Source organism: Venturia canescens, chromosome 7 (assembly GCF_019457755.1).
Source record: "Venturia canescens isolate UGA chromosome 7, ASM1945775v1, whole genome shotgun sequence".
Taxonomy (NCBI): Eukaryota; Metazoa; Arthropoda; class Insecta; order Hymenoptera; family Ichneumonidae; genus Venturia; species Venturia canescens.
The window spans coordinates 18,285,809-18,313,060 of NC_057427.1; the positions used below are offsets into that span (position 1 = coordinate 18,285,809).

The 27,252-nt window shown below is 40.4% G+C and overlaps 1 long non-coding RNA gene across 1 annotated transcript; it reads left to right on the plus strand.

The window, feature by feature from the left end:
• The first annotated feature begins 17,089 nt into the window (after positions 1-17,089).
• LOC122413537 (uncharacterized) lies at positions 17,090-17,813 on the plus strand. The gene is made up of 5 exons (XR_006261570.1): positions 17,090-17,134; positions 17,240-17,331; positions 17,411-17,487; positions 17,578-17,652; positions 17,756-17,813. It is a non-coding gene; the product is annotated as an uncharacterized lncRNA (long non-coding RNA).
• The last annotated feature ends 9,439 nt before the right edge of the window (positions 17,814-27,252 follow it).

Consider the following 27,252-nt stretch of genomic DNA (forward strand, 5'->3'; position numbering starts at 1 on the left):
AAAGTCCTTGGAAGCACGTTTTTTAATGAAATAAAAATAACTAGCATTAGAATTCAATAAACATATGTGAAAATTGCGAATTCTGGTGGACTTGGTGAACATTATATATATATTTTTCTTTCTCCTTCTGTCAAATTTTAAAGAAAATCAATCCAAAAATTCGTTTCATTGAAAAATCTTCATGTTTTCTTTATTCACAATGATTTCATCAAAACAGATGAAAACAAAATTTATAAATGAAGAGGCAAAATTCCACAATGATACAAAATATTGAAAAACCTTACGGAATATGATTTTAATCCCACAAAATTATAGACATGTTCGAAATGGTTGAAAAATTGAGGATATCACTTCAAACATTCGAAGAATATCAAACTGTTATAAATTGTACAAAACTTAAAGAAAATCATTGGAGAAAGGAGAATTATTTTTAAATATCACATTAGAAACATTGGAGAACTTGAGAAAATCTTATTTAAGAATATTTTTTGTGGTTTAGAACTACCACAGAAAAAAGATTTGATATCAAGCCGTAAAAATCCTCTCTCGGAGAAAAAAAATTTGGACAATTACATTGATGATCGCCCGTTTTCGCATTACACCACAAAAAATGTAAACAAAACTTCTTAAATCACACAACAAAAATGATTTCGAACCGTAAGAAAATATCAAATATATTACAATCCTACAGCATTAGTGTATAATGTTCTTCACTAGTATACTGATTGTGCGGTATCAGTCTTTTTTCGACGAATCAGATGTTACAAGCCAAAATCATATCTCGGCCTCCAACCCGCTTTCCACCGTGCTCTTGGGTTCCTAATTTCCAAAACATATTAGAGTACAAGGAAAAAAATCGCTGAAGTCCAACAACAGACCTGTGACGAAATATTTTGTCACGTCCGGAGGGGCGTGCAGGAAAGGTTCGGGTATTTGAACGTCGAGCGGCAAACGTTATGTCCCATAGACTTTTCCATTCAGCATGTATACGCAGAGCGTTATTATATAGATATACTCGTTATGAGTGTCGTGGGCGCACGCCGATAGACCTCGAGAAGTCTTGCTTTATCTTGGTTACAACTGAGGAAAGGGAATTAAAGGTTGTGAATAAAGAGATCTAGGATTCCTTATACACTCTTTAATGAAAACAAAGGGTTAGTAGAATTACAAAAGTGGAATAAGATAGAGAGATTTAGGATTCTCCATATATTCCGATATTAAAATGAAATGTTAGTAAAATACAATTGAAGGATACAAACTTGATGAGATATATTGTTAAGTGCTTTACCGGAGAGGTGTCTTTGATTACTTCGATTCGTTGTAGCTTACTTGACAATGTTGAGTTACACGGGTAAGCGGAAATTATTATAAGTCCGAGAAGCGCACGTGCAAAATTATTCTAAGTCCGAGAAGCGGACGTTCGAATTTATTCTAAGTCCCAATCTAAAAATGGACTTTAACCTTTAGTGGAAAGACTCGACTCGCTCTCTTCTACAGAAGACCCGGAGTTCGGTCAGAGTTTAAGTGTAAGACGGCTAACCGAATGACAACCGAACTACTGCTAACAGTATAATCGTGACTCTAGGTACGGAACGGACTGCCCTGAAGATGAGAAATCTCGCCCTTTTATAGGAGCCAAAATCGGAAATTAGTGGGGGAAACGGAAGTGTTTTAAGCCTTTTGGATTCTCAGATCTAGTTTAGGGGAACTGGATGTGTCATCTTCGTAGTGTTGTTCGTGTAGTGTCGGGTGGGGCTTTAAGTTTATGGCCTAAGCGTCTTGGGTCCTAGGGTCGCTCGGTGGTTTGTTGTGTATACAGGGTTTCGAGTGTCGATACATGAGTGTGGTCGTCGTGTGTCGCGTACGGGTGAATGACCTGACTATATATGGCAATGTGTAAGGCTCGAGTGGGAGTGCTTATAAGTTCGGTAGTTGATTAATCTGATATTAATTATAATTTAACAAAAATTTACGTCGGTTGTGACAATTTCCAGTACAATTTGACGAAAAATAGGTCTTTTTTCGTGAAAACCAACGTTATAAGCCGAAAATTATATCTCGGCCTCCAACCCGCTTTCCACCATACTCTTTGGTTCTTAATTGACAAAACATATTAGAATACAAGGAAAAAAATCGCCAAACTCCAAGGACAGACTTGTGACGAAATATTTCTAGCACAATTTTGACGAAAAATAGGTCGTTTTTCGTGGAAACCAACGTTATAAGCAGTAAATCGTAAATAATTCATAGCAATTTAAATTAAAATTATATATTCATCAAAACATAAATAAGGAATTTTCGAGAAAAAAGACGTGATATCAAACCATAAACTTCCCCTAGGGAGAAAAAGGTTGGGACAAGTACATTGATGGTATCGTGTTTGCTGATAATTCCATCCATAAAAAAAAAACTTGGAAATCGATGCCTCATTCTTCTTATTTGATTCGAACAGCTAAATCAATTGAAAAAAATTCCATCTAATTTATGTGCAGCATTAAAATTTATTATATCAATTCGAGGCCAAGTATTTTCTAATGAATTGAAAAAGTTACCACTTGAGTTACGTGCAGCACTAAAATTTATGATATCAATCAGTGGACAAGTATTTTATTAGTAACTCCAAATTTTGACGTTATTAAATTGTTCTAAAAAGCTTTTAAATCCAAAAAAAATCACATGAAAGCTAGTCATTCGTTACTCTATGGTGGCAAAGACTTATAAGAAAATCGATTTTTCTCAGACTTTCAGGATCCTTTGGTATTATTCACACAATTCAACGTCGATTGGATCGATACAAATTATGTTTAAATAAGTGTTAAAAGTACTTGTCCGGCCCATCACTTTCCGTTTAAATTGTTTATCCAAATAAAAATCAGGGCTTGTCTAGAACTGATGGTTCACAAGTCACAAGTATTCATGCAGAGGGAATTGAGACAATTATCGTCAAGTAATTTTTACTTAGTTGCACTAATTTAATAAAAAACGGAAACAAATTATTCCGCAATATACAAGGGATTTTATTCTGCATCGATAAATGAAACAAATTGTACATAATATATATGTTCAAGCTTCCAAAATAACTGTCCAGTTTATATTTAATGATGTCAATTTTTACTTCCTACTTATTCTTCCAGCGAACGAATTCCATACGGAATAAGAACTTACCTATACTATTATTAAAAGCATTAAACTAATAATGAATCGCATTTCAACAAATTTTTAACCAGATTCTGCCGTACAATTTCGTTTTTTTATGATTGATTTTTTATTAAATGAATAGTGATGGGCCGGACAAGTACTTTTAACACTTATTTAAACATAATTTGTATCGATCCAATCGACGTTGAATTGTGTGAATAATACCAAAGGATCCTGAAAGTCTGAGAAAAATCGATTTTCTTACAAGTCTTTGCCACCATAGAGTAACGAATGACTAGCTTTCATGTGATTTTTTTTGGATTTAAAAGCTTTTTAGAACAATTTAATAACGTCAAAATTTGGAGTTACTAATAAAATACTTGTCCACTGATTGATATCATAAATTTTAGTGCTGCACGTAACTCAAGTGGTAACTTTTTCAATTCATTAGAAAATACTTGGCCTCGAATTGATATAATAAATTTTAATGCTGCACATAAATTAGATGGAATTTTTTTCAATTGATTTAGCTGTTCGAATCAAATAAGAAGAATGACGCATCGATTTCCAAGTTTTTTTTTTTATGGATGGAATTATCAGCAAACACGATACCATCAATGTACTTGTCCCAACCTTTTTTTCCCCAGGGGTATGGAATACCTTTGGCAAATAAGAACGTTCTCGGTCTAATGAAAGATGAGATGAATGGAAAAATTATGAAGGAATTTATCGGACTTCGAGCGAAATTGTATACGTTTAAAGTATTTGGTGAAGAGAGTGCTAAAAAACGTGCCAAGGGTATAAAACAATCGACATTAAGGGAAATCAAATTTGAAGATTATAAAAAATGTTTATTCGAGCACGAAAATTTTGTAAGAGATCAGTATTTAATTCAAAGCAAAAAACATGAAGTCAATACTGTCAAACAGAAAAAATTAGCATTAAGTTGGTTAGATGATAAGAGAATTCTTTTACCTGATACTACGGATACTGTACCATATGGCTATAATAAAAACACTAGAATATATTTTTTGTTTTTTATTTAAAAATCTTTTACAAAATCATGATCGTTTATTATTATTGGGTAGAAGCTTATGACGGTCTTCTTTACCACATATACATCGTCCATTTTCATAAACGGTACATCGATTTGTTGACGGTTTTTCCGACGACTTATCCCACTCATCCTTTGGATCCTTTTTGTTAGGCTGCCACGACATGACTGATTGCAGCGACGTTGAGAACACTTGAATTTTTAAAAATTTTTTACAAAATCGTTTTTTATGACAAAGAATAATCCTTTCGGTATGGCTGCCAAGACACGACTGATTGCAGGAACGTTGTAGTTGAACCTTTTACAAATCTTTCTTATTTATCCAACTGTTGTGCGTACTATCGAAACCTAGCCACTTTACTAACAGCTGATTTCCACGTTTTCGCACTATTTTTTCCACAAGGAAAATATCCGGATTTCTGACTAGAGTGAGTTCTTCCTCATAGAAACCACCTTCGATCGGTTGATTCTGATAATCCGTGAGCTTGTATGTGATGGGATCGGTATTTCGTATCTCGCTTATGGTAAAAATCTCAGTTGTCCAATTCGGTGTGTAGCCTTTCTCAAAAACGTGTTTGTGCTTGCTGACTCGAACTTTGTCTCCAATTTTAAACTTTATATTACGCGTACGATTGACACGATAATTTCCATAAATATTTCGTAGAATATTTTTTTCATTCTCAGCAGTGACATCTTTTGGTTTCATTTTTATCGTACGATGTTTGCTGTTGTTATAGCTAGACATCAATTTTGGTAGAATATCTATCCATTTGTATGAGCCGCGCAAACTGAATTGCTTCCACATTTTTGCCTTCAAAGTACGATTAAAACGTTCACATATCGATGCTTTCATGTTACTGAATGTTGAATATAATTCAACATTATGATGTTTCAAGAGATCTTTGAAGTCGCTGTTATAAAATTCTTTGCCTCGATCAACGTGTAATTTTTGTGATACACGACCTTTTGCGAGTACAGATTTCATGGCGTCCGCCACATCTTTGCCATTTTTACTTTTAATCGGAACAGCCCAGGCGAATTTGGAAAATGTATCGATAATCGTTAGCAAGAATTTCTTCCGATTGTTGAACGATGCGTACGCTGACATGTCCACGAGATCCGCCTGCCAGGTTTCATCCAATCCACGAATATTCACATGACGACGGGGATAGTTTCTTCGCACAGGCCTATGAAGCTCCTCAACGACCAACGTTTTTTTCTCATTCATGTTTCGTTTTTCAACTCTTGTCTAGTTTGCATGCTCGGCATCAACTTGTTATCGTTTTTTCCAATAGCAGCTTTTTCCAATGTTCTCAGTCGCGCTTCCAAACTCGTAATGAGCTCATAATTACGGAGCGTTAGTTCTTCAAGATTTTTACTTTTTTCCATTTGCACTGTATTTACAAAACTTTGCATCGACCGCACAGTGACAGCATCATTTTCCAGTTTAGGATCGGCAAGATTGCACAATCTCTTGTTGTCCATATCATACTGACTATCGATTGTAAATTTAAATCCATTACCAGGAGGACCTTGGGCACCTCGAGGATCACCCAATAATTTTCGTCCAAACACGTCAACACTCATAATTGTAATGAACTCGACTAGTACGCACTGGTTAATAAATTATTTGAGCTTCACGCAATTCCTCAATGATAGATATTATTTCGTTATTGTGGCTTGTATTTCCAGCGGCTTGTGAGGCGAGAAGAAGACGCAATCTATCGACCAGCTCGTTAGGATCGTCCCAATAAACTAAATCCATATTTTCCTTGGGGATAGTCATGTAGCGTGGCAAAGCTTTACCAATTTTTCCTGTTGGAAGAATTTTCGAGATAATATTTTGGTATTTTTTGTTCTCCGTGCGAATAGGTTTTTCAGCTTTATAGTATTTTCGGTGAGCACTCGTGTCGATAATGATGGTTCCATAATTATCCATATCTGCTGCATTTACGATCTCTCTGTTTGGTAATTTTTTAAATATCAATTCGAGTAAACCAGGCGAGGCTTCATACGTCTTGTTTTTCACTGAGACGAGTTTGTCGTCAAATGTCGCGGGTGAGTCACCAATCATTAAAACGCCTCCCGCGAGTTTTCGAACATCGTACGAGGTATCCAGTTCTTTTTCTTCAGCCGTTCCAAACATTCGCAGATACTGCTGAACAAGTGGTTCAACAGCTTGCTCCTTGAATGGTTCAGTGTCCTTCTCAGTTGACACTTGTTGATAATCATCATCATCATCATTATCTTCATATGCGGTATTGAAAGTATTGTCGAGATCTTCCTCCTCTTTCATCGCTTCTTTCGTCTCTCTTTTTACCTCTTTTTTTACACTCTCTACTTGCTGACTCGCAATTTTTTTCAGAGGAGTCACCACAGGACGAAACACTTCATCCATGACCCTTTCAACGGTCTCTTTGCCTAATTTTATGAGTTTATGTTTACGTCGAATCGCATCACTCGCATGAGCGATTTTCCGTAAAACATCTTTTTCCTTATTAAATTCTGCGCTCTGCATGCTGACCGAACATTGACTGATCTCACTGTATCGATGCTTCTGTATTTATAAAGCAGTCGAAACCCTTTCGATATCGACCGTCATCGACGTCTCTGTCTTTATCGATTACGACGAAAGAATATTTATCCTCGCTCCAGCATGCTGAGCACAAATCTTTGAACTGCGTGTATGACATGTCGGTGTTCACGTGATCATCATAAATATGTCGCAAATTCATCTCATCTTGACGAAAAAGTGCAATAAGATTGGTATTGTCCCGAACTAGATGCTTGGGAATACGAGCGTACGTTTGACAAAGATAAAACGAGTCAACGTCTCGATGTCGGCCCATACAGAAAAAAGCTCTCATGTTGTCTTGCTTTTCGTAGGCAACATCATCGAAAATCATTACGGAATTCGGGCGAGCGTCTTCCGGTTTGATCACTTGCTCGTGATCTTGAAAAGCAAAATATCCCAGCCCTTTTACGGGTTCGAGTACGCGTTTGAGAAGTTGATACTTTGGCTGATTCAGCGATTTCGAGTACAGATAAACGTTTTCAAATCTCAAACCATTGGGATGGGTAATTAGAGTAAGAAGAGCATTGGTTTTACCACAATTGGAGGGGCCACATATTACAGCACGCACACTATTTGGCAGTAGAGGGCCGTGACGTCGTTTACGTTGTTTTTTCTGAGCAAGATCGTCGAAATTCATGACGGTCAATTTATTGGGTTGTGTTTCGAATCTCATCTTGATAACGACTGACACGAACACATATAAGTAGGGTGCTTATAAAGGCATCTGTCAGTCGTAAACGAGCTTTCTTCCGATGCACATCGGAAAAAATGAATCGATACAATCCTATAACTTCAAGTTTAAAGAAATTCGCTCCATAAAAAAGTGAAATCGGTCCAATTATGATCAAACGAAAACGCGGAAAAGGATTTGTCAATAAACTGATCAATAAACTCCCTTTCGAAGTACACGTACCAGGCTATCAGTACTGTGGTCCAGGTACGAAATTAGCAAAAAGAGTGGCACGAGGTGATCCCGGTATTAACCCTCTGGACGCTGCTTGCAAGGAACACGACATTGCGTATTCGAAGAGTCGTGAAAATCTTCCAGCAAGACACGAAGCGGATCGAGTACTTGAGGAAAAAGCCTGGCAAAGAGTCCTCGCGAAAGACGCTGGTATTGGAGAAAAAGCAGTGGCTTGGGGTATAGCAAACACGATGAAAGCCAAAACGAAGCTCGGTATGGGCGTCAAGAGAAAACGAAAGCATAGCAAGACGACGCTGAAACAGGTTATCAATTCAGCTAAAGCATCAATGAGTGGTTCGAATCCCATAAAATCGGCTCTCAGAGGTGCACGTGATGCAGTAAAAAAGGCGGGTGGACGAAGCAAAGTGAAGTCACCTCGTGTCCTTCCAATGCCAGCGAAAATTGGTGGTTTTCTACCACTTCTCGCGTCTATTCTCGCTGGGCTGAGTGCCACTGGAGCTCTCGCTGGTGGCGCAGCAGGAATAGCGAAAGCTGTGAACGATGCTAGCGCTGCCAAGCGTCAATTGGAAGAAAGTAAACGCCACAATGAAACGATGGAAGCTATCGCGACGGATAAAGGACTATACCTGAAACCCTACAAAAAAGGCATGGGACTGTATCTAACAAAAAACGCATAAAGCTACCACACCGAGCACTCACCGACTTTGATCTGATAAAGTATGCTCGAGCTATGAAAATTCCTCATTTTCGCGGAGTTTTCATGAGAAACAACTTGCCCAAGAACGGTCCTCGAAAATACGAATCGGCTATTGTAAATTTGGATGACAAGGATGGGCCTGGCACACATTGGGTTGCATACCGGAAAACCAACGACAAAGTCATGTATTTTGACAGTTTTGGCAATCTCCAACCACCTCAAGATTTGAAGAAATATTTCGGTGTTGGTAGCACTATCACATACAATCATGAACGATATCAGAACTACGATACTGTCGTGTGTGGTCATTTATGCTTGAATTTTTTATATAAAAAGAATGATTTTTAGTGGCAAATCATCAGTTGAACGACAACTACCATGAATAATTCTTTCACGCTGACGCTTTCGGGAACGAGCTCCGTATTGGATGCTTACTATTTCCCACCTATAGAACTGTCACCGTTCAAAAATTATACCCTCGGACTCGTCGAATTGCTCACCTTCAATTCCATACCGAATATCGATGTGGGCAAGAATAAATTTTATGTGGGACAAGAAGTTGTGACTATACCTACTGGGAGCTACGAAATTGCGGATATCGAGCGCTATTTACAGAGTGCACTCTCTGACAAAAACATCTTCATAAACCTCAGGCCAAACAACAATACTCTATGCAGCGAGATCAAGTGTAATCAGCAAATAAATTTCGAATCCGATGACTCGATCGGTCGACTGTTGGGATTCGTGGCACGCAAACTGGAAGCCAATACCGTACACAAGTCCGAATTACCTGTAGCCATTCTTAAAATCAATTCTCTACGAGTCGAGTGCAACATCACCACAGGTGCTTACATCAATGACCAACGAGTGCACACGATCCATGAATTTTTTCCCGTTGTTCCGCCAGGATATAAGATCATAGAAGTACCATCGCACGTCATTTATCTACCGATCGCCGTACAGTCAATAGATCATCTTCAGCTCAGACTTGTAGATCAAAACGGAAACCCGGTGAATTTTCGTGGCGAAATTATAACAATAAGATTACACATTAAAACAACATAATGGGTATTGTATTTAATACTAAAGTTGGATTGGGCTATAAAAACGAATCGATATGTACAAAATCCATCAATCGTCGAGCACCTCTCAAGGAGCTAACACGTCAAAACATTCAGTTCCTAAAGAATTTGGGATTAAAACTAAAAAGAAAAAGTGGAAAATTTGCTGTATTGTAATTGCATGCATTACACCACCATGGAAGAAATCCTAGCCATACAAAAACCCGTTATCTTCGATGAGGCCATCGCCCACTACGAAATTCATGCGCATCAACCGTTCGCGTCAGCAACCTTCAATAACAACGATGAAATCCGCATTTCCGTTCAACATCAAGATCTGTGCTTGCTCCCGAGTAAAAGCTCTTTGCACGTACATGGAAAATTAACGAAAGCAGATGGAACTGCGGTTCAACATACACGACTCGCCAATAATGCCATCTGTCATCTGTTTGAGGAAATGCGTTATGAGTTGAACGCTATCGAGATCGATCGTAGCAAAAATGTTGGTCTCACGACACTCATGAAAAATTACGTATCGCAAAATCCTAGAAAAGAGATGGAAAATGCTGGCTGGCGTGAGGATGACGCAACATCATTGACGGATGATAATGGAAATTTTGACCTTTCAATACCCCTAAGTCTTATTCTCGGATTCGCTGAGGATTATCATCGAATTATCATCAATGCCAAGCACGAGCTGATTCTCACGAGATCGAACAGCGATATGAATGCTGTTGTGCAAACACCGGGCGAAGCTGCTGCTGAATAATTCAAAATTTCATTGCTCAAAATTGAATGGATGATTTCGTATATCAGAGTATCGGATCAACGAAAAGTTCAATTGCTCAACTACGTCGCCAAAGATCCATCCATCGCCATGAGTTTTCGTACGTGGGAATTGTACGAGTATCCGTTACTCCCAGTCACCTCGAAACACGTGTGGGTCGTAAAAACCTCTACGCAGCTCGAAAAACCGCGATACGTGATTCTTGGATTTCAAACCGCGAGAAAAAATAACGCGATAAAAAATGCGAGTAATTTTGATCATTGCGATATTCGCGATGTTAAACTGTTTCTAAACTCGCAATGTTATCCTTATGGAAATTTGAATCTCGATATTAGTCACAATCAGTATGCGCTGCTATACGATATGTATGCGAATTTCCAAGCGTCTTACTACGGCAAAGAGTCAGAACCTTTGTTGAGCAAAGCTGATTTTGTAGAAAAAGCCCCTCTCATTGTTATCGATTGTTCGAAACAAAACGAGTTCCTGAAATCAGGACCAGTGGATATACGTTTGGAATTTGAATCGGGAACTCCATTCCCACCACAAACATCCGCGTACTGTCTGATTCTACACGATCGGATCGTTGAATACAACCCAATTAGCGGAAATGTAAAAAAACTGATGTAAGACGGAAAAAAGGGAACATGTAATTTTTTTTTTTTTTTTTTATTCAACATTTACATACGTTTGTAAAAATAATAAAAATTTTCTACATATTATACTCGTATGATTTCTATAAATTCCTTCATATTCTCCAGACGCTTCTTCAATGTTAGAAAAAGATTAATCACGTTGCTGATTCTTCCGTCAAGGTTGATTCCTTCATCATCATCGTCGTCGTCATCGTCTACGTTCAGCTCATTCAATTTCATTTTTATTTCTTCAACTTGACGATGTAAACTTCGAATGTGACTCTCGATAGTCCCGAATGATCCCTGAGTATAACCGCAGCGCGCACATTTTTGTTCACTCTTTTTTCGTTCACTTTTCACTTGTTCCAAATTTGCTTGGAACTGCGATAGATCCCGTAGAAACTCGTATACTTTTTCCGGTGGATCATCACCGAAATACTTGACCACAGCATCATCGTAGTCACAGAAATATGGGGGAAGACAGCACAAGTGCTTAATCTCATCTGGTGTCAAGTCGTCCATCGTGTAACGTAATGAGCCGTAACAGCTTGAAAACCATTTGTTTTATAGGGATTACCCCCACCAAAAAAGTAATTTGAAACTACCAAAACCGCGCAGAAGTGGCCTTCCAATGATTATCATAAACATTTCTGGAAAAAACAGAGAATTCTCGAAGCGGCCTCGTTTACAACGCGCACGTCGAGGGGCAGGTTCATGAGTGAATTTCACTCTCCTGACATTTTTTACAATTTTTTCGTAAAGGTGCTGGGTCATCAATGTGCTCTCCCATCGAAGATGTATTCCAATGATGATAACATCGACGAAATGATTGAATTTCAACGTCAGATTTGTAATAATGTGGTAAACGCTCCCACAAAATATCTGTAAAGTCACTGAAATATTTTTTGAATGTTGATGGTGATATGATCAAGAGTTCTTCTGCCGTCATTTCAGTAGGATTTCTTGTACAATAAATTGCATAAGTATTCACTAGCTGCTCCATGACCCAACATTTTTCACAGTCTCGACGTATTTGTCCCAGATCATCAATATGAGATTTTAATCCGCACCCATGGCGGATTAAAATGATCATGACAATATTGATACGACTGAATCTCACTATCACTTTGCAAATGTTCAGGTAATCGATCCCATAACGAAGGAATGAATCTGCTATAATATTTTATGAGCAGAACCTTGGGAATCGATTTGAGATCATTTTTAGTCAACATCGAAGGTGGTTTCAATGGATCGATTGTATACGCACATCTGTCCATCTTGAGATCAACTTGAAAAATAAAATTTTCTACCCTTAATTCCAATCTTTTATATCTTGCCCTAGAAATACCCCCACTTCTTCGCTGCCAAGGCCCTCACTGCGCTTCCAGACGCGTCATTTTTCTGTACACCCAAGGTCACAGCGCAGTGATGACCCCTCCTCAATTCTCCTATGACGCAAAAAACACCCAAGGTCACTGCGCTGTTATGATGTCACCGTAATTCGCCCAACGCAAACAAGGTCACTGCGCAGTTATGACGTCACCGTAATTCGCCCAACGCAAACAAGGTCACTGCGCAGTTATGACGTCACCGATCCCCCCCCCCCCCCTCCCATGGAACCTTCTAGAACATGCGCAGTAGAACCTGCGCAATGGATTTTTCTGCGCATGCGCAGTAGAGAAAAAGTGGTCCAGAACCGGTGTTGTATATCTACTAAACGCTGCTCCTTGGTCTGTCAGAATTATTTTTGGGCAGGTGAAAACACATATGAATTCTGTTACCAGTGCGTCTGCGATTTCGTTTGCTGTCGCGCTCATGAGCGGAATTGCGAAGGAGAATTTCGAGAGGTTATCTTGAACGGTGAGGATAAAACGATGACCTAGGGTTGATACCGGTGTTATCGGTCCGACTATGTCCATTGCGATCTTGTCGAATACGTCGATCGGGGTGTCGGTAATGACCATAGGTTGTTTCGTTTTTATTCGAACCAATTTTCTCCTTTGACAACTTTCGCATTGCCTGACGTAGTTTTCTACTTGTTTTTTTAGATTGTCCCAAAAATATCTTTGACGGATTCTATTATATGTTTTGGTGACGCCTTTATGACCTGCTACCGGAGAGTCGTGGCACTCTCTTATTATTTCTAATCTGTGTTCTTGAGGTGCAGTTGTAATCTCGTCTTTACATATTTTTATTTGAATTTTTGAATGTGCGAAAATTTCGCGTATAAGATTTTTTATTTTGATCCAAGTTGAAGGATCGAAATTATTTCTTCTTTGGGAAACTGCTGCTGAATTCATTTTTAATTCTTCCATCTTGGTTTTAAGATTTTTTAGTGATTTTGTAAAATTTTCGAGAGTGATGGGTGATGAATCATTTTCTTGAATGACTAAGCCAAATGTCTTTTTCTTTTTAGTACCTGAAACTAGTACTTGACCTACTTCCAGTTTGTTCGAGGGGGATAAGGTGAGGAAGCCTAGTTCGATTAGTCTCTTGCCAATCTCGCTTGACACCGTACCGTCTGCTGAGATGAAACATATATAGTTGTCTTTAACCATTTCTAAATTGTCATTTGTTTCGATAATATTGACGGTGTCGATTTCTGTGCCGCTATCGTTCACGATATTTGGGGTGCCTCCCGCTGGAGGGGGAGTTTCACTCGGAGGTTGTGTGACGATATTTACGGTCGGTGTAAGGGGTTCGTGCCTCTGAGGGTTTGTCGGTACTTCGTCCTCGTGCAATAATTCAAAATTGTTTTCGTTGTGGAGGCTTAGCGGCCTTTCGTTTTCGGACGACGATTCTTTGTCGTTTTCGTTTTCCGGAGATATACAAATTTCGTCTTCGATGACTGTGTCACTACGTTTAAGAATTTTATGAATTTTGTCCGTACGTTTTTGTTTTCTGTTTTTAGGGGGTTTCGCTGGAATGCTCGTCGTTGATATAACTGTAGGAATTATTTTTTGGGGTGGGTTAAGCCCGGTTTTGTTTGAATCTTGGATTTGTTTGGTGTGGTTTTTATATTCATACGTGTGTTGTCCCGCTTGTGAACAGTATGAGCATTGCTTCATCTTTCTCTCTCTTGATGATCTACGAGTCGGTAACAACGGTGGTTTTTTCATTCTTTGTTTCCTAAGGGGTCTGGGAATTTTCCACTGGTCGTTGTGAACCGTATTTGCCATTACTTCGGGATCCTTGCTGTTCTTTGGGGTTTCAGAGTGTGTTAAAGTGGTATTTTCTTTATTTTTTGTGGCATTAAGTTTTTCGTTGGAGCAAGTAAGCTGCAAGCGTTGTTCCTTGAGCGTACTATCTATTATATTTGAGTCAGGTACCGTTTTTTCGTTAGGGGTTGCTCTTTTCCCGTTTAGATCACTCGATGTTTCCTAGCTGTTTTCGAAATTTTGTGTGTCATGTGTTTGGGATTGAGTTTCGCTCTTTTGGGTTTCCCTTCTGGGTTACTCCCTGATTCGAGAGAGCTTGTAGTCCTGTGCGATTTTACTTTCGTACGTTTACTAGGAGGCGGTGTAAATTCTGCCGTTTTTTGTGTACGTTTTTCCGAAGGCTGTTGTGCGAGTTTAGTTTTCTTGGGTGACGAATGGTCACTAGTGACTGGAGGGGTGTGAGGGATTAGGTGCAAAGGGCTTTCGTCGGGTTCTGAACTGCTTTCGGCCGAAGATGTGTCTGGACAATGTGGTGATGTGACCTCCATTGACTCAGCAGGGTCAGAGTTTTCGGAGTGAGTGTTTTCGAGGGTTATGAAGGATTTGTCTTGTTCCTCAGAAATTTTCTGATCCGAGGATGGGCAAATCTCTTGATCTGTTGCAATTGAAGAGATCGCGTCGACTGTGTTGTCTTCGCATTCTTCTGAAGAAGAGGGAGATCGATTTTTATGAGTGCCGCAGGATTTGTGCCGTTTATCGCGATCTTTCTTCTTCATTAGGATTTTCCTTTTACATCTATCGTATTCCGAATAGAGTTCTTGGTTTTCTGAATTGCTACTTTGAGATTTTTGTTTTTTGATTGAATTAAGAGACAAATTCGCGTCGCGTTTTGAATTGATTGATTTAGACGAATTTGTTTTTAGATTTTTTGATAAATTCGTATGATGCTCTGAATTTGAAGATTTAGACGAATTTATTTTTTCTTGCAAATTTGTATGAGGCTCTGAATTAATTGATTTAGACAAATTTGCTTTTTGGTTTCTTAACGAGTTCGCATGATGCTCTGCGCTAGAAGATTTAGACGAACTTGATTTTTCTTGTTGCTCTCGTAAATTCGTATGATACTCGGAATTGAAAGATTTAGACGAATTTATTTCTTCGAGCTCTGGATTTAGGATGCTCTCGTTACTGAGGCATATATCAGACGACTGATCAGATCGCTGATGATTTAGGATTTCGTTCGTTTCTTCACTAACTTGATTAACGTACGTTTCTCTAGGAACTTCCGTATCCGTGTAATCAGTTAGTTCTGAAACAAGGTTTGGTGTGGAGGGATCTTCTTGATCATCTTCCGAATTAGAGAAGGAAACCTTCGGTCTCTTTAAGTTTTTGTCTGAATTTGAAACAGACGAGTATGCTCTGGCGATACCTGGGTTTAAGCTTGCTGAAATCACCGATGAGCATAGGCTAGCGAGGCGGATCAACAATGTGGAGCAAACGCGGTGAGAGTGGGTGAACCACGCGGATGTGAGAATTCGGCCCAGCGATGGCCACGTGAGATTTCCAGCGAAGTCGTCGGCAGAAGGTAAGTAGGTAAGGTAAGTATACAGGTAAGTAACCCTTGGATTGATTGATTGTTTGATTGATTTTTTTTTTTTTTGTTTTTTTAGGATTTTTTACCGTAACTCATGTTTTTTAGGGTACTGAGCCGGGAACCTTAATCGAGGCTCGGCATGCTCCGGCCGCTCTTCCCCTGGCCGTTGTCGGGCACCTGCTGCAACGGGATGTTCACCAGGACCCTGGGAGAAACAATCCGAGACGACGAGGGAACGACCCGGTCGGTCAGAACAACCTTTGGGATTCGATTCTCCCCTGACAGAATTTCATCGCTTACCACCTTTGGTTTTTTGCGTGCCGGTTCTAAGTCCTCTAATTCGCGGATGATAGCCCTGGTGGCGTCGTCAGGTGGCGGAAGGGGCGCGTCTAAAAGCCGGTCGAAAAGAGAATCGAACTCCGTTTGGGTATTCACTTCCGTGATTAACTCTCGCGACAAGGGTTTTTTAGGAGGGATAGTTAGAGGGAGAGGAAGTTTGAACTCTGCGTTGGTGGTTTTAACATTTTCTTTATTTTCAACGATTCCATCTATTCGGTAGGTGGTCGGGCATTTCCGGAATTTCGAAAAAAATTCCTCGCAAATAGCGTGGCTGCGGGGGTCAATGCCGGTACGATGGACCGTTACGTTCGGGGGTGCAAACCGTTGCTGACGCAGGAGTTTACGTCTCCGGGTGCTGCGGTTATCTTTGGCTGGCATGAGAGGTACGAGTTTTTTTTTTTTTTTTGAGAAGAAGACAGAAAAGTAAATTGACGGGATAAAAGAAATGGGTCCTTGAACCACGAAGCTGTTAAAATAATAAAAAAAACGGAACTCCAAAAAAAAATTACGACGGACTATTTCAGCTAGGGCATGAACCGGCGGCTAATGGCGCAGCACGCGGAAACGAAAACGAGTGATAATTCGCGGGGTTCACTTGACGATATGTAAAGCTATATAAAAAGATTTTTAATATGGTTAATCTATGCCATCGGCCCTTGGCGAGGGGCCTCCTTTCGGTAGCTTGGGTGCCTCCTTTCGGTAGCTTGGGTGCCTCCTTTCGGTAGCTTGGGGTGCCTCCTTTCGGTAGCGAGCTCTTTCCTCCTTACGGTAGTCCGAGCTCAGGAAAAATGCAATCTATGCGGGGTTTGTTCGCGATCCTCTAGACTTCGCGCGTACCTGATCGAGAGGCCTCGCAGGGGCGTCGCACGGACTCGGGGCGAGCGCGTACCTTAGAGACAGGCTACAGTGGCGTCGAGAGTGAAAATTTCTCCGCCTAGGGGATTTTAGTGTTCGCGTACTCGCGATGTTACCGACGGTAAGTATTTCTGGTATTTTGCATGAAACAGTTTGGGAATGATTGGGAATTAATTAAGGGAATTAATACTGGCCTCGTTATTAAGCTATGTTATTTTCCAGTTCCTTCTCGTATACTATTATATTCTTTAGGTCTCGCGGGGCAACAGCGTCCACTGGAACAACAGCGCAAGGACCTTTTAGTCCGATAGCAATAAAGGTAAGTAAAAATTAGTTGCTTTAGCTTGTAGGATTATTAATAATTAGATGTTAAGTATTTTTAAGGAAGTAAATTAATTAATACTAAGGATTGTTGTATTTACAGTAAAGCGCAGCCAGCGGAAAGGAAATTTCAGCCAGGGAAGACTGCGAAGAAGACTTTTCCCCATCAGCGACAGGGACAGTGAGTAAGCGTAGGTTAGTAAAATAGCTCTATTAGTATTCCTAGATTTTAGGACTAACATTCGAAAATGCTAAAAGGTTATTGAATTTACAGATCCGCAGACCCAGCAGAAGGGACAATTCCACCGACGGAGTCAGCGGAGGGAACTTTTGCAGCTAGTTGCAGCGAGGGTAAGCAAGTACAACTTATCTTCATTGAGAGGAAATAGTTTTAAGGTATTAAATTAATATTAAACAAAGATTTTTGTATTTACATGTTAGCGCAGCCAGCGGAGTGAATTTTTTCAGCTGGGGTGACTGCGGAGGAGCCTTTTTAGCCTGCGGAGGCTTGCAGCGGTAAGCGCTTTTACTTTTTACTTCTAAGGGTTATATCTTTATCGGATTTATTTACACTTAAGACTATTATTTATTAATATTAATAATTAGTTATTTATTTCAGGATATAAAAAATGGGCGACGAAAAAAGAAAGTTGTGGTCACAGAGTGACGTACAACAAGCTTAATAGTTTTCCACCTGTAGGTGTTTGACTGATTCCCCATTTGAGTTTTATCGGGAGAGTTATTGGATTGCGCGATAATGCATCGGCGTTTGTGTTTATTTTTCCCGGTTTGTATTCGATTTTATATTCGAACTCTTTTAATCTTTCTCGCCATCTTAATACGCGTGAAGTGGGATCGTTCATTGAATCGACCCAAGCGAGTGGTCGGTGGTCTGTTAGAAGTAAGAATTCCCTGCAATAAAGGTAAGATCTGAAAGTTTTTATTGCAAAGAGCACTGCGACCATTTCTTTTTCGGTGGTGGAATAGTTCTGTTCCGCTTTGTTTAGGACCCTTGAGGCAGCAGCCACCATAGGGTCTTGACCGACTTTGCCTTGTGAAAGAATTGCACCGACCGCATAATTAGATGCGTCGGTTGTTACGATGAAAGGTTCGGAGAATTTCGGGTATTGAAGGATTGGAGCAGAGCAGAGTTTATCGCGTAGCGTTTCGAATGCTAATTGATGTTCTGAGTTCCATCGGAATTCAACGTTTTTGCTAGTCAAATCTGGTAGAGGTTTTGCTATTGCTGCGAAATTTTTTATGAAACGACGATAGTAGCCCGCAAGCCCTAAAAATTCCTTAACGATTTTCGGTGTTTTTGGTACGTTAAATTTTTGGACTGCTTCAATGTTTTTAGGGTCGGGTTTTACACCATCAGCTGATATGAGATGACCTAGATACCGTACTTCCGTTCTTAAAAATTCGCATTTATCGGTTTGGAGAGTAAGATTAGCATTTCGTAAACGTTCGGCCAATTTTCTGAATTTAACGTTATGTTCGTCTAAGGAACGAGCGTAGATGACTATGTCGTCCAGGTATACGAACAGTTCATTGCCCTGAAGACCTTTAAGTACGAGGTCCATTAGGCGCTGAAAGGTTGCTGGTGCATTCTTTAGACCGAATGGCATTCTGTTGAAGTCGTAGTGACCGTGGGGGGTTGTAAATACTGTTTTGTGTTAATCAGCTGGATCTATTTGTATTTGATGGAATCCGGATGCTAAATCGAAAATTGAAAAATATTTTGCTCCGCCGAGTTGATCGAGGATATCAGTTATTAAGAGTAAAGGATAAGCGTCTCCTATCGTGACTTCGTCGAGTTTTCTAAAGTCGATCACAAGTCTCCATCTTTTATTTCCTTTTGAATCTGCTTTTTTCGGAACTATCCACACCGGTGAATTGTACGGAGATTTAGATGGTTCGATTATATTGAGCGTTAATAAATCATTAATTTTTTTTTCGATCTTTGGTCTTTGAAAAGGTGGATGTCGGTATTGCCTCGTGTTGACAGGTCTGTCGTTCACTGTTAAGATTCGATGCCTGCATTCGCTAGTTGATTTCAGAGATTCGCCCGATAAATGAAAGAGGTCTGCATTTTCTGCAACGAGTGCATTTACCACGTCTCGCTCTTCGACATTAAGATGGTCGAGGCGCAAAAGGTTTATCACGTTTTCTACACGGTTTTCTCGCGTCCGAGAAAGAGTATTGTGTATTTTAGCTTTGCCAATTGCGGAATTCTCATTCTGTTCCTCGTTTTCATCCGTGCTCATATCGAAAGGATAGAGGGATATTACGGGAACGTCCACTTTGACGTCTTTGTCAAGGGTATTGATGGTGTAAAGGTAGGCTTTGCCGTCGGTATTTTTTACCAATGCTTCGCCTGCGTAAACACCTTCTGGAAATTTTATGCGGGGTACGTAGCCTGTTTCTAGTGTATTTCCCACTCGAACAAACATGACCATTTTCTGTCTGGCCCGCAGAAGAAATGATTCGGTATCTGTGAATGGTACTTTTACATCGTTGATTTGCACGCACCTCTCCTTCCAGTCAATTTTACCGTTGCTATTACCGAGGGTCTCATGACCAAGTATTGCATCAAATTCTACAGGAAAATCGTCGCCTACAACATGAAACATTTCCGGTTTTCCGTGAATAGCGATGTTAGTTTGACCGAGAGTTTTGGGTCTATCGGAACTAGAGATCCCGTATAGGTCATAAACAATTGATTCGTTTATTGAATTTTTATCTGCGATGTTTTGAATTTTGATTAGATTTAGTTGCGATCCCGAGTCAGCGAGGAATAGGGTTTGTTTTTTGATTAAGTCCCGTGACTCTATTATAATTGTTGGCGCGTTGTAGTTATGAGAAGTTGCGCTGAGATTGCAATTAGCCCGAAGGATATTTCGTTTTATTTCCTCGGGTCTTTCGAGTTTTGGTGCCTCTACTGATTTTGTCCCGTCGAGGCACCTGGCCGAGGGGTCGTTGACTCGTTTCCCGGCTGGTTACCTATGTTCGCCGCGGCCTTTTTACTGTTATTATACGCCCTTCTACGACAATCATTTATTACGTGTCCCGATTTTTTGCAGTAGTTACACGATACGCTACTTTTATTTTCAGACGTTTGCTGTTGTTGGGATTGTTGCGGTTGTTGTTGTTGTTGTTGTTTGTTCAGTTTAGCGAGAGCGTAACAGTCGTCCGTCGCGTGATTTGTCTTTTTACAAAATTTGCAAAGTTTATCGGTTTTGTTTGCGTTTTGAGTTGATTTATCCTTTGGGTTTTGATTGTTTTGTGAACTAATAGGAAGACAAGTTGATTGATTTTTGTTATTTCTTTCTATCGGTCCTACTAGTTTTTCGATTTCGATTGTCTGTTGGTATATACTTTCGAGGGTAGGGAAAACTGTGATGGGTATATGGGCACTATAGGCTGGGTTTACGCCTCTACGGAATTGATTTATTACCGTGTCTCGAGCATAATTTTTTGCTCCTTCGGGGTCTTGCAGTTTTGACAAGCCGATGGCCTGTTGAGTTTGAGTTAGGTGCAAGTTGATTCTACTATACAATGCGAGCAATGTTTCTTTATCGTTTTGTTCAAAAGTGTTTAATTCCTCGAGCCATGCGAACAAGGGTTTTGATGTAATGAATCTACTTCTCAAAATATTGATGAAATCATCGATTGATGTAATTGTAAAACTTTCTAAACATTTGCATGCAACTCCTTTACATTTACTTTTCAGTAATGCGACTACTGGTCTTTCGCCAATCGCTTGGACATATTCCCGTGCAGATTCGCAATAATTGATAAAAGTATTGAGGGAACATGTTTTTGTTGTACCATCGAACTCTGGTACATATCTAGTGAAATCTTTATAATTCGCATGTATGGGGTACGGTGTGTTTTCTTGTGCTCGATTAGCATTGACATGTTGGGGAGCTTGACGCTGAATATTGTCTGCAATATATCTACTGAGTACATCTATATCTACGTTAACTTGTAGAGGGTTGAGATTTTGCTCGAATTGATTCGGTTGAGTCTGTTGATCTACGATATGTTGATTTGGCGGTCCGCCCTGTGCGTAACCGTTCAAGGGGTTCTGTTCTCCGTTGGACATTGTAAATTTTATGACTTACGTTACGAAGTTCTTGTAGTCGGGTGACACGTGCCGATGAACCTGCTGTTGAGCTGAGGTGATGATCCTATTAGTGGTCTACCGCTGTTGGTACTTTTGACCTGCTCTTCGGTGATGCCAGTGGTTTATGGCTGGGTCCCTTCGATGGTTAGAAGTACGAAGATATGTTGAGTGATGATTTCTAGAGTCCGTTGATACTTGTTGATGTTTATTTTCGATGTTGCCCTTCGGTGTGAATTCCGTTGACACCAATTTTTAATATAAAATTAAAAGTGGTGGGTTTTTGTTGTTGTTTTCCGATGCCACCAATTTTAAAGATAAAATTGAAGAATTGGTGTTTGCTGATTTTTGTTGTTTTCCGTTGCCACCAGTTTTTAATGTAAAATTAAAAAATGGTGTGTTTTGTAGTTTTCTCCTAGTTTCCGCTGCCACCAGTTTTTAATATAGTAATATGTTACGTCCCAGGAGGGAGGATTAGTTGGGGTTATACAGTCGCCGATTTAGAGAAGCAGAGTGTACGTTGAGTACATCTGCCAGTGAGTCTTCTTTGGGACTTGTGCGAGGCCCGAGAACATATACTATATTTTCGGGTATAGGTGACCTTTTTATGGAGGTTGTGCCCGCGAATTGGAAGGATTTTTCAATTGTTGAGCGGTGTCGAAGGCTTCTTGAATAAATGCTGATTGTGATATTTTGTTTAGTACAAAATATGTCGATGAATTTATTGATTGAAGTTTACACTTATTTACACAATATACGATTGATGATGAATATTACAACTATACGAGTTAGTGATTTAACTGAAGAGTTTGAGTTTTTGGGTTAGTTTTCAGTCTTGACATTCTGAAGGTTCGCTGCTAACTGACTACAACTAGAGTTTTTTGAGTAGATCGGAGTTAGAGGATAAGATGCATTTTTTGGGGGTTGGATGCTGTAGAGGGGAGTCATTCTCTGTGGTTTTTTAGTTTGGATTGGATAATACATGATTAGGTGGGTGAGCTGACTTGGTGATTGTATTTGAATATGGGGGAGACTTTTCCGGAGATATAATTGGAGGAAAAGTCGCGCGAGGTTTTCTCGGAATTAGGGAAAGTGTGTTAAGCGGAGTTTCTGGGATCTGCACGTGTTGCACTTGAGATAAGAGCGTGTGTTTTCGGGACTCGTGGGAAACACGAGTTTTGAAACGCGGCTCTGAAATTTTTTGTGGATTTAAGAAACGTTGCATTGATAATAAATTCAAGGATAGGGAATCGGTCTTGGAATATTTATTTGTGATTTCCCGTGCTCGTCTTGTAGGATTATTTATGGCGCCGGAATGTCGGGGAGAGTCTAGGGCGCGCGTTATGCGCGTTTAAAGAATGGACAGTTAAGGAAAAAAATATGTACGAGCGCCGGGTGTCTCGCAGGATGTCTCTGTTTACAATCTATGTATTTGTTAGAGATGGTCTGGGTATGTTCTGTGTTTGAATATATTCTCGAATAAGAACTATGTATCGACAAATGATGATAAAGGTTAGAAATATGCTTGTGATAGCGATTGAGTTAAAGAGAAAAAGTGAGGGGCGTTTAGCGTAATGCTAGGACGTAACAACCTGGTGGCCATTTTCATAGTACTTCCACTTTTGCGGGGGAAAGGTGAGAGTTTCCAAACTTTTTTCTCAAGGAAACTATTCGGGAAAGGATGCTAAAACCAGGAAAAAAATTCTATAGATGTAAAAAAAGAAAAATTTAAAAGTTCAAAAAAATTCAACAGAAATAAGAAACAATCGAAAAAAATTCTATAAAGGAAAATAAAAAAATTTCAAAAAAATTCATAAATATTGAGCAAATTGAAAAATGTACTATCCAAGTTTCATGCAGTATAAAAATGTATTATATCAATTGGAGGCCAAGTTTTTATTGATAATTTGGAATATTTATCGAACAAATTGGAAACTTTCATTGAAAAATTGACGTTTTATGCATAGGAGCCACTAATCATTCATAATAAATATTTTCGAGAAAAAAGAAGTTCGTGAAAAAAAAGTCATAACGGAAGTTACGTGCAGTACTAAAATGGATTATATCTATTCGAGGCCAAGTATTTATCAATAATTTGAAATAAAATCTCCGGCGACAAATGAGTGTTGAGAATCCTCGTCGGGCTCAGAAAGTTTCATCGAAATTACTAAAAAAATTAATGGAAATAAAAAATCGTAGAACCTTTCTTTCGAATAATAAGAACGATATCAACCCATTTTTTTTAACCTGAACATATAAAAATCGTTAAAAATTCACATGAAGGTCAGTCGTTACTTCAAGAAGGTACAGACTTTAAAAAATCGATTCCCCTGCGATTTTCAGGATCCCCGGTATTATTCACAACATTCAACTTCGATTGGATCGGTACAAATTATGTTGTTTGAATGATTTAATGACTCCCATAAGGGTTACATCCTCCTGTTTCACATTTCCTCTTTCTTATTCTATTCCTTCTTATTCTACCTTACATCTAACGCGTCGTCTTACTTCTATCTTACTTTACTATCGCCTTTATTCGCCTTCTACCTTTCCATTTTCCATTCCATCTATTTCTACCTTTTTACATTTTTTCCCCTTTACATCCTTATTGCTTTATTCGTTTTATTTCCGCCTTTGTGTTCCTTCTCCTCCCCCTCTCTCCTCTCTCACTCCCCCCTCTCCCTCTCCCTCTCCTCGTCTCCGACTTCCGTTTCCGCCCTTTCATTCCATTCCTTCTTTCATTCTTCTGTGCTTCTTCTTTCATCTCCTCGGTCTTCGCTTCTCCCTCTCCTCCTTTCTTCCATCTTCTTCATCCATCCCTCCCCCTTTCCTTCTTGATCCAGAATCTCCCTAATTCTTTCTCCTACTCCTCTCTCTGACTCCTCCCCTCCACCACATCTATCTAATACATGCTCCCATGTTTCTTCCTCTTCCTCACATATTCTGCATTTTTTCTCTTCTACCCCCCTTCCAATACTGGCCCTCTCTCATTTCGTTCCCCAATCTAGTAGTAGTAGTAGTAGTGGAGTTTAACATGCATACCCTTGTCGGGTTTTTACATGGTGTGCATCTCTTGTATTTCCTCTATTTATATATTTCCACTATTCGTTTCTTTACCCACTGTTTTTTTTTTTGCTTTTTCCACTACACACACTGTGGACCTACTTTTTTACGTGGGTTCCGAACCACAGAGAGTACAGCTTGGGACACTTAGAAAAATCCATTGGTGTCGGCGGCGGGAATCGAACCCGGGCTCGCTGGGTGAGAGCCGGGCCCGTTACCACTGAGCCACTGCCTCTCTTTCCCCAATCTATGTCTCCCTATCCTTCTGGATCTTTCCTCCCCCCAACTTGACCTCAAGTATTTTGGGACTTCCTCTGTTCTTATCTCTCTATACCATCTGTTGTATTTCGAATCCCTTATCCTCCTTTCCCTTTCTTCTCTCTGTTCTTCCCTGTCTCTCTCCATCCATTTTTCCATTTTTTGTCTTTCCTCCACCCTCCCCTTTTCCCTGCTTTCCTTTCTTCTTTTTTCCCATCCCGATAGCTCCCTGTTTCCTTGCTCTCTCCTTCTAGTCTCTTCCCAACAGATTCTCGCTAATTCGCTTCCCCTCCCCTCCTCTAATTTCTCCTCGTACTTCCATGCCCTCCTAGCCGCTCTTGTCCTTATTTTCTCCCTCTTCGTCTCCTCCCTTACCATGTACCCTGGTGTTGTCCATTCTAAGCCCATCGTCCACCTTATATACCTATCTTGCAGCCTTTCCATTCCCTGCCACTCCTCCCATCCCCATATTTCCACCCCGTATGCCATCACCGTCCACACCAGTGAGTCGTACAGCCACATCCTCCTCTCCCAGTTCTTTCCGAATTTTCTTTTCCCGATCCCCCACACCTGTCTCATTACTATCGCCGCTTTCCTAACTCTATCTTTTATATGCCTTTCTAACCCCCCGTTACTCTTAAACCAAAAGCCTAAATATTGCACTTCCCTCACTTCCTCTATTCTTCTATCCTTCCATTTCCATTCTATCTTTTTCCTTCTCCCCCCTCCCTTCCTAAAAACCATCACCTTCGTCTTCTCCGTGTTCAGCTCCAGTTTTTTCTCCTCTAGATATCTCTCCAACCTGCTCATCATTCTTTTCATCTCCCCCTCCCCTTCCGCCAGCATCACTACATCGTCCGCATACGCCAACGTGCAAATTCTTCTTCCCCCAATCTTTACCCCCCCCCCCCCCCATCTCCCCCTTGCCATTTCCTCCTCTAGGTCCGATATCAATCCATTGAATAATGCCGGACTCAGTGGGCAGCCCTGTCTCACCCCCCTGACGGTCCAGAATTCCTCCCCTACCACTCCTCCTACCCTTACTTTATTCCTCGTTTCCTCATAAATCTCTCTAACCCTTTCTCTTATCCCTTCCCTTACTCCCCTTTTTTCCATCGTTTCTACCAACACCTTTCTGTCCACTGAGTCAAACGCCGCCTTTAAGTCCACAAACATCGCTATTACTTTCCCTTTTTTTTCCACACATCTTCTGCCCACCAGGTAATTCATCACGTATATGCTGTCTATTGTTCCAGTCCCTATTCTAAAACCCGTTTGGTTCGGTGCCACAATCCCCTTCTCTTCTATCTCCCTCTCCAGTCTTCTTGCTAACACCGTCGCATATATCTTATATAGCGACGGCATTACCGTAACCCCCCTATACTCCTCCACCCTCTTTCCTTCCCCTTTTTTCACTATTGGTACTATTATCCCCTCCTCCCATTCCTTAGGCCACCCCTCTCCCCTCCACACTCTTCTACATATCTCCCACGCCCTTTCTTCCGTCCTTTCCCCTCCGTATTCCCATGCTTCGTTCGGTATTCCGTCCCCTCCCACTGCTTTCCCCTCCTTTATTTTCTTTATCGCCTTCTTTATTTCCTCTCTGCTTATTTCTTCCTCCTGCCCTTGCCTCTCCCTGTATATCCTTCTCTCCTCCCTTTGCTCTCTTCCCCCAATAGTTCCATAAAATACCTTTTCCACTCCTCCAGTGATATTCTCTCGTCTATTTTCTTCCTAATTTTCCTCCCCCTGTTCACTATCTCCCATACCTTCTCCTCTGTCCTAGCCTCTGCCATCTCTCTAATCAATCTATCCCGTTCCTCTTTTTTCTTTGCTTCACACAGCTCCTTGTATTCCCTCCTTTTCTCCCTGTACTCTTCTCTTCCCACCCGTTCCTCCCTCCAACCTCTTAGTGCTCTTCTCAGCTCCATCTTTCTGCCTATGCACTCCTCGTCCCACCATCTACCCTCTTTTTTTGTTCCCTCTCTTCCTCTATTTCCTCGCTCTCCCTCATCACTCTTTTTATCTTCTCTTTTGTCCTTTCTGCTGTTGCCTGTATGTCCCCTTCTGCCCACTCTATTCTTTCCATCTTCCTCCTATATTCTTCTTTCTTTCTCTCCGACCATTTTCCGCCCTTCCCTTTCCTTATCTCCCTCTCTACTCTTCCCCCTTCTTCCTTCCTCCCTTCCTTATTGTCACCACCAAAGGCTAGTGGTCCGACTCCACCCTGTCTTCCACTATTACGTTCCTTACTTTTCCTCTCGTTCTCTCATCTCCTATTACGTAGTCTATTACCGTTTCTCCTCTTCCTCCTGTGTATGTATACTCCCCTTCTTTGTCTCCCTCTATATTTCCGTTCAGAATCTCCCACCCCGTTTCTTCCACCAATTCTATTAGTTTCTTTCCGTCCCCGTTTTTTACACTATCTTTTGATTTCCTCTCTATTCGCCCTTCCTCTACTCCTTTTACTCTCCCCCCATCCCTTCCTGTTCTCGCGTTAAAATCCCCTCCTATTATCGTCGTTTCCGTACTCTCTTGCCGCTCCATCCACTGCCTCATCTTCCTTATGTTTTTCCCCATATCTCCTTGTACATACACTCCTACTATTGTCCAAGTCCGGTACAAATTATGTTCAAATACGTCTTAAACGTACTTGTCCGGCCCATCAC